We start from the raw sequence: 8,375 nt of genomic DNA, 5'->3' as shown, positions 1-8,375 counted from the left end.
AAATAAATAAAATGTTAATTTTCATAACTCGGGTCGTATTATGTTTCCCGCCGTCGTCCTAAATCCCGCGGTAATTGACTATCACTGCTCCAGACGGCAAAACAGCAATGACTTTCCACTGCTATCATATATTACGCAGTAAATCTTGGATATGTTTGGTGTTATAACCTCATCTTAGGCCAGTGATATATATTTTCTGATGTTATTAATGTATTTAAGAAACCTTTATGTTTTGTTCTGGAAAGGTAATGGGCCGTTGTGAAACTGGCAATGTAAAACGTTAGCACTGGATTGCAAGTCATAGATCATGATCGAGCACCACACGGGATGATATATAATGGTCCATTTAGCAACACCAAATTGATTATTTAAAAATAAGGATAAAAGAATTTGTCGAGACCCAACTAGAAGGTTAATCAATTACTCTAATTAATCAGCATTGCTTTCGTGAAGGAGAAAGTGTCTATATGATAAGGAAAAATCGTTAATTGACCTGCCTAAATTATGCATGGCTAGATGTATGCACATTTGTCCCTATAACAATGATAAATCGGTCTAGTCTGGCTTAACCTTCTTGTACATGCATCACCGAAAATGGCGGACGTAGTTTTGACAGCTCGTCACGGATACATTTCAAATCGAGCAACAATTAAAGCGTTTCATCATACCAGATCAATCATTTAAACGCTTTGACGCCTAAGACCACATCGGCGTATAATTTTAACTACGAGGGCTCTAGGGAAAAAACCACATTGATTGTCCTGGTGTATCTCTATCGATAATATATGGAAAGGGCAGGATCTTATTAAAATTGTCATAATATTATGTGTAAACGTGTAATGTCTGGAGCCAATGGTCTGGCTTATGTTATTGTTCCCGACCATAATACGTCCATCAGACTTCCAAAGTGTGACGTCATTTTCCACATTAAACGTGTTTCTTACCGTGTCTAAGTTCAAGCTATCAACTCCAATTAATTGTTTATCACCGCATGCATGGGATCTCGCGCAAACATTTTCGCTATATACGATCTTCTGCGGTGCACGTGCGCTATATTAATTACAGAAATTTTGCATGTGATCCCCTTTAATGCATTTATATTTCGGTATATACACGTGCGAGTATTCTTATTCTTATTTTGTAAGATTTCCAGTAAGTTTTGTATATGAGCCGTTTTAGATACTATCCGAAAATATATGAGTTAGTACTTAAAACATGAATACATTATATTGCCTGATTTCGGTCATGTCGGCAACGCATAAATGCGCCAAGCGAAGAGCGGCAATGCGTCAAGCGACAGTGCAACAATGCAACGAGCGAAGAGCGACAGTACAACAATGAGCCAAGCGAAGAGCGCAATGCAACAATACGCCAAGCGAAGAGTGGTAATGCGTCAAGCAACAGTGTGACAATGCGCCGAGCGAAGAGCGACAGTGCAACAATGCGCCAAGCGAAGAGCAATAGTGCAACAATGCGCCAAGCGAAGAGCGGTAATGCGTCAAGCGACAGTGCAACAATGCGCCAAGCGAACAGCGACAGTGCGACAATGTGCCAAGCGAAGAGCGACAGTGCAACAATGCGTCAGTGCGCCAAGTGAAGAGCGACAATGCGCCATGCGACAGTGAGACATTGCACGATTGTCACACCGTATGCGACAGTGCGACATCATGACACATTTTACGCTTCACCATTCTACTCATGACACTGTCGACATTCTCCGAAATAAGCCACCAAAGTATTATCATATTGAGGTTTGTAGAGACATCGAAGAAAAGCAAGAAGGAATAGACACATGTCTCGGAGTTTCTCCAAGGGCACCTCAATATTAAGAATTAGAATAGACTCGTAAAGTCAGCAGGCGAAGAATGCGGACAAGGCTAAGGACAATAGAGACAGAGGTCAATGACATAGGAGCATATGGGATACAGAGATCAAGGAGACTAGGAACAAATATCAATATCAAAAAGAGAATATGTCAACGAGTGTAGGGACAAGGGTTAAGGAAGAAGAATAGACACGATCAAGGAGAGTTGGGACAAGGGTCAAGAAAGAAAAGACACAGGTCAAGGAGAGTTGGGACAAGGGTCAAGGATGGAATAGACACATGTCAAGGAGAGTTGGGACAAGGGTCAAGGATGGAATAGACACATGTCAAGGAGAGTTGGGACAAGGGTCAAGGAAGGAATAGACACATGTCAAGGAGAGTTGGGACAAGGGTCAAGGATGGAATAGACACATGTCAAGGAGAGTTGGGACAAGGGTCAAGGATTGAATAGACACAAGTCAAGGAGAGTTGGGACAAGGCTAAGGAAGGATTAGACATAGATCAAGGAGAGTTGGGACACGGGTCAAGGAAGGAATAGACACATGTCAAGGAGAGTTGGGACAAGGGTCAAGGAAAGAATAGACACAGATCAAGGAGAGTTGTGACAAGGGGTCAAGGATGGAATATACACATAAGGAGAGTTGGGACAAGGTCAAGGATGAATAGACACAGAGTCAAGGAGAGTTGGGACAAGAGTCAAGGATGGAATAAACACAGTCAAGGAGAGTTGGGATATGGGTCAAGGATGGAATAGACACATGTCAAGGAGAGTTGGGACAAGTCAAGGAAGGAATAGACATATGTAAAGGAGATAGGGACAAGGTAAAGGATTGAATAGACACATGTCAAGGAGATTGGGACAAGGGTCAATGGAATAGACATATGTAAGGAGAGTTGGGACAAGGTAAGGATGGAATAGACACATGTAAAGGAGAGTTGGGACAAGGGTCAAGGAAGGAAGTGAAAACAAGGAAGATAACACAGGAAGGAGAGTTGGGACAAGGGTCAAGGAAGGAATAGACACAGGTCAAGGAGAGTTGGGACAGGTCAAGGGTCAAGGATGGAATAGACACGGGTCAAAAGGAATAGACACAGGGAGAGTTGGGACAAGGGTCAAGGATGGAATAGACATATGTCAAGGAGAGTTGGGACAAGGGTCAAGGAAGGAATAGACACATGTCAAGGAGAGTTGGGACAAGGGTCAAGGAAGGAATAGACACATGTCAAGGAGAGTTGGGACAAGGGTCAAGGAAGGAATAGACACAGGTCAAGGAGAGTTGGGACAAGGGTCAAGGATGGAATAGACACAGGTCAAGGAGAGTTGGGACAAGGGTCAAGGATGGAATAGACACAGGTCAAGGAGAGTTGGGACAAGGGTCAAGGAAGGAATAGACACAGGTCAAGGAGAGTTGGGACAAGGGTCAAGGAAGGAATAGACACAGGTAAAGGAGAGTTGGGACAAGGGTCAAGGAAGGAATAGACACAGGTCAAGGAGAGTTGGGACAAGGGTCAAGGAAGGAATAGACATATGTCAAGGAAAGTTGGGACAAGGGTCAAGGATGGAATAGACATATGTAAAGGAGAGTTGGGACAAGGGTCAAGGATGGAATAGACACATGTCAAGGAGAGTTGGGACAAGGGTCAAGGATGGAATAGACATATGTAAAGGAGAGTTGGGACAAGGTTAAGGATGGAATAGACATATGTAAAGGAGAGTTGGGACAAGGTTAAGGAAGGAATAGACACAGGTCAAGGAGAGTTGGGACAAGGGTCAAGGATGGAATAGACACAGGTCAAGGAGAGTTGGGACAAGGGTCAAGGAAGAAAAAGACACAGGTCAAGGAGAGTTGGGACAAGGGTCAAGGCAGGAATAAACACAGGTCAAGGAGAGTTGGGACAAGGGTCAATGAAGGAATAGACACAGGTCAAGGAGAGTTGGGACACGGGTCAAGGAAGGAATAGACACAGGTCATGGAGAGTTGGGACAAGGGTCAATGAAGGAATAGACACAAGTCAAGGAGAGTTGGGACAAGGGTCAAGGAAGGAATAGACACAGGTCAAGGAGAGTTGGGACAAGGGTCAAGGAAGGAATAGACACAGGTCAAGGAGAGTTGGGACAAGGGTCAAGGAAGGAAAAGACATAAGGCAAGGAAAGTTGGGACAAGGGTCAAGGATGGAATAGACACATGTCAAGGAGAGTTGGGACAAGGGTCAAGGATGGAATAGACACATGTCAAGGAGAGTTGGGACAAGGGTCAAGGAAGGAATAGACACATGTCAAGGAGAGTTGGGACAAGGGTCAAGGAAGGAATAGACACAGGTCAAGGAGAGTTGGGACAAGGCTAAGGAAGGAATAGACACAGGTCAAGGAGAGTTGGGACAAGGGTCAAGGAAGGAATAGACACAGATCAAGGAGAGTTGGGACAAGGGTCAAGGAAGAAATAGACATATGTCAAGGAGAGTTGTGACAAAGGTCAAGGATGGAATATACACATGTCAAGGAGAGTTGGGACAAGGGTCAAGGATGGAATAGACACAGGTCAAGGAGAGTTGGGACAAGGGTCAAGGATGGAATAGACACAGGTCAAGGAGAGTTGGGACAAGGGTCAAGGAAGGAATAGACACAGGTCAAGGAGAGTTGGGACAAGGGTCAAGGAAGGAATAGACACAGGTAAAGGAGAGTTGGGACAAGGGTCAAGGAAGGAATAGACACAGGTCAAGGAGAGTTGGGACAAGGGTCAAGGAAGAAATAGATACAGGTAAAGGAGAGTTGGGACAAGGGTCAAGGAAGGAATAGATACAGGTAAAGGAGAGTTGGGACAAGGGTCAAGGAAGGAAAAGACATATGTCAAGGAAAGTTGGGACAAGGGTCAAGGATGGAATAGACATATGTAAAGGAGAGTTGGGACAAGGTTAATGATGGAATAGACATATGTAAAGGAGAGTTGGGACAAGGTTAATGATGGAATAGACATATGTAAAGGAGAGTTGGGACAAGGTCAAGGAGGAATAGACATATGTAAAGGAGAGTTGGGACAAAGGAAGAAATAGATACAGGTAAAGGAGAGTTGGGACAAGGGTCAAGGAAGGAATAGATACATAAAGGAGAGTTGGGACAAGGGTCAAGGAAGGAAAGACAATGTCAAGGAAAGTTGGGACAAGGGTCAAGGATGGAATAGACATATGTAAAGGAGATTGGGACAAGGGTTAATGATGAATAGAATAGAAAGGAGAGTTGGGACAAGGTTAATGATGGAATAGACATAGTCAAAGGAGAGTTGGGACAAGGGTCAAGGAAGAAATAGATACAGGTAAAGGAGAGTTGGGACAAGGGTCAAGGAAGGAATAGACACAGGTAAAGGAGAGTTGGGACAAGGGTCAAGGAAGGAATAGACACAGGTCAAGGAGAGTTGGGACAAGGGTCAAGGAAGGAATAGACACAGATCAAGGAGAGTTGGGACAAGGGTCAAGGATGGAATAGACACATGTCAAGGAGAGTTGGGACAAGGGTCAAGGAAGGAATAGACACAGGTCAAGGAGAGTTGGGACAAGGGTCAAGGAAGGAATAGACACAGGTCAAGGAGAGTTGGGACAAGGGTCAAGGATGGAATAGACACATGTCAAGGAGAGTTGGGACAAGGGTCAAGGAAGGAATAGACACATGTCAAGGAGAGTTGGGACAAGGGTCAAGGATGGAATAGACACATGTCAAGGAGAGTTGGGACAAGGGTCAAGGATGGAATAGACACATGTCAAGGAGAGTTGGGAAGAAGAAAGACAAATGGTCAAGGACGGAATAGACACAGGTCAAGGAGAGTTGGGACAAGGGTCAAGGATGGAATAGACACAGGTCAGAGTTTGGACAAGGGTCAAGGATTGGAATAGACACATGTCAAGGAGAGTTGGGACAAGGTCCAGGAAGGAATAGACACAGGTCAAGGAGAGTTGGGACAAGGGTCAAGGATGGAATAGACACAGGTCAAGGAGAGTTGGGACAAGGGTCAAGGAAGGAATAGACACAGATCAAGGAGAGTTGGGACACGGGTCAAGGAAGGAATAGACTCAGGTCAAGGAGAGTTTGGACAAGGGTCAAGGAAAGAATAGACTCAGGTCAGGGAGACTTTGGACACGGGCTGAGGGGTATTGGGGGAGATTCACACTGCTTCAATTAAAATTGTCAAAATGTTCAAAACTATGCCAAAAATGTGAATTGATTCCACTTGCTATCTTGAATTCCCAACCATTCAAACGATTTGATATTTAACGTGTTGATCTATTGCATAAGAACTTTGATAGTTTGTTATAATGAACTAACATAACCTTGAATCGTTCATCACTGACACAGGTAAACTGGTGAAGGTAGACCTATCAATCAGGACACTTCAAAGGCACAAAAACCTATTATCATTTCCTTTCAGCATAAATTAACTCGCAAGACTAAACGAGGTCCAAGTAATCATTTAACAGCTTAAAGATTATAATTTTCGTCACGACCGCACAACACTAGTCCTAATGAAGGTTACGGTTGTGTAACATCTGAACAGGTCGGTTACCTATTTTTAATTAACTACATCAGGATATTTTTTTTCTTCAATTTGACATTGCCTATAGCAATATAATAAATACACTTCGTTATAAATATGTTGTCTTTGTTCTTATATATATTGTGTCTAAATAAAAAAAACGTATCTGTTGATTGAGCGAATATATTGAAAATTGACTATGGGAAATATTTGATTTCTTGATCGACGTCATTGATAGATGAAATGTGATCGTCGTTGCCATGGAAACAAAAACAATAATAAGAAGCTTCAATATATCGAGGTATAGAAACACCATTTCGATCAACAGGGTTAACACAGGTGACATTAGTATACTGTAAAGTTCAACGACACAGACCAAGTTGGCGGCGCACGCATAAGCTGTAACTCTTCACAATGTACTCAATTAACATTCGATTTGATCAAAGACAAGTGGGGTAAAATGTATTAATATTGAACGATATTTGAAATTCTGGAATGATTTCTCCTAATAAAGGTACATAAAGCTCTTAAATGGCTTTTCATTTCAAATTATATAACTCTAAATTATTACAATATATCTATATATATATAGAAAAATAAAAAAAATGAAACACGTTGTTAGTTTAGCATTAGCGCTTTCATCATGTTCTTCAGATGCTTAACAACATAAAATGACGTCATGACAGTATAGTCATTGTGTATTGTGACGTCATATTAAGGGAGGTAATTATACATATAACAATTGATTTATACAATTACAACAAACGATTCAGTTTCGGTTTCAGAGTTCTATATATATCTGATTTGTGTGTGCGTTTTTTTAAAACCTGTTTTGAAACAGCATTAAAGTATCTTTATATCCTTAGGAAATTTCATTTTAGAATGAAAAGATATATAATGTTTTTAAAAGGTACAAATTTTGTGTAATTCTTATTTTAGCAATACCGGGCTATATTGTAATACGCTAAAATTTAGGTTTGCCTGTTTTTTTTTAGAAATTAAATTTTAAAATTAAGATATATACAAATTTCAGTTTTACTGATTTTTTGCTTGTTATACATTTGTAGATTCGAGACAGAATGAGTTGAAATGTGCTTATTTTTTTTATTATACGGTCAGCGATATTTAGATATGAGCGAACAAAACTGACAGACCACACCAAAATTAACATTAATTTCTGGCTGAATTCGGTCAGGCTGTCGTTGGCGTATAAACTTTTGAAATCTACTAAATTCACTAGCTCCATTCTTTCGGTTACTAATTCAGCTATATCTCACACTTAGATGCTGCTTTCATTTCGTTATTTTTCCATCAAGAAATGAAACGGCTCTGTTCATGTTAAATATATCAATTGGGCTCTACAGAACATTGTGCTACCTCTATAAGCCTTGTAATGGGTTTTACAGCGGTTAATTCTCAATGATTTATGCGTAGAACCTTGAACCATCATTAGCGTGGAATTGATAGAAGCGCACAAACGTGTACAGTCCTTTATCAATTGAAATGTGTGAAAATAAAATCGTCAGCCATTTATACAAGAAAAAAATCTTAACATAACTCTAAAAGGTCAATAGAAGTATTTGATACAAAAATATCGTTTGGGTGACCTTGAAGGCACCAGTCCAAGGTCACATGAGGACAGGCGACAATTTTATCTTGAGTTTCGCTCTGACATGGATGAAACGGCCAACAATGAAATACATGGATGTCGGCATTTAAAACACTTTCTTCGATGCAGCATTTTCCAGCCTTACTTTTAGCAATACACATGTATTTCATTGTTTTTATGACCACGTGACTGGAAAATCTGGATCCGACCAAGACCATTCATTTGAACAAAGGTCCTATACTACAAGTCCAATGTCAAGTTTCTATGCCTCTCAGATATTGAAAAGACCCCGTTTAAATATTTCATCCTATTTGATCACAGGTCAAGGTAATTCATTTGAACTTAAGATTAGTAACCTTTGATCTAAAGCAACTATCTGTCTTATATAAGTTATCTAGGAATTTTGGTTTAGAGATGC

Source organism: Argopecten irradians, chromosome 3 (assembly GCF_041381155.1).
Source record: "Argopecten irradians isolate NY chromosome 3, Ai_NY, whole genome shotgun sequence".
NCBI lineage: Eukaryota > Metazoa > Mollusca > Bivalvia > Pectinida > Pectinidae > Argopecten > Argopecten irradians.
This window is presented reverse-complemented; position numbering follows the sequence as displayed.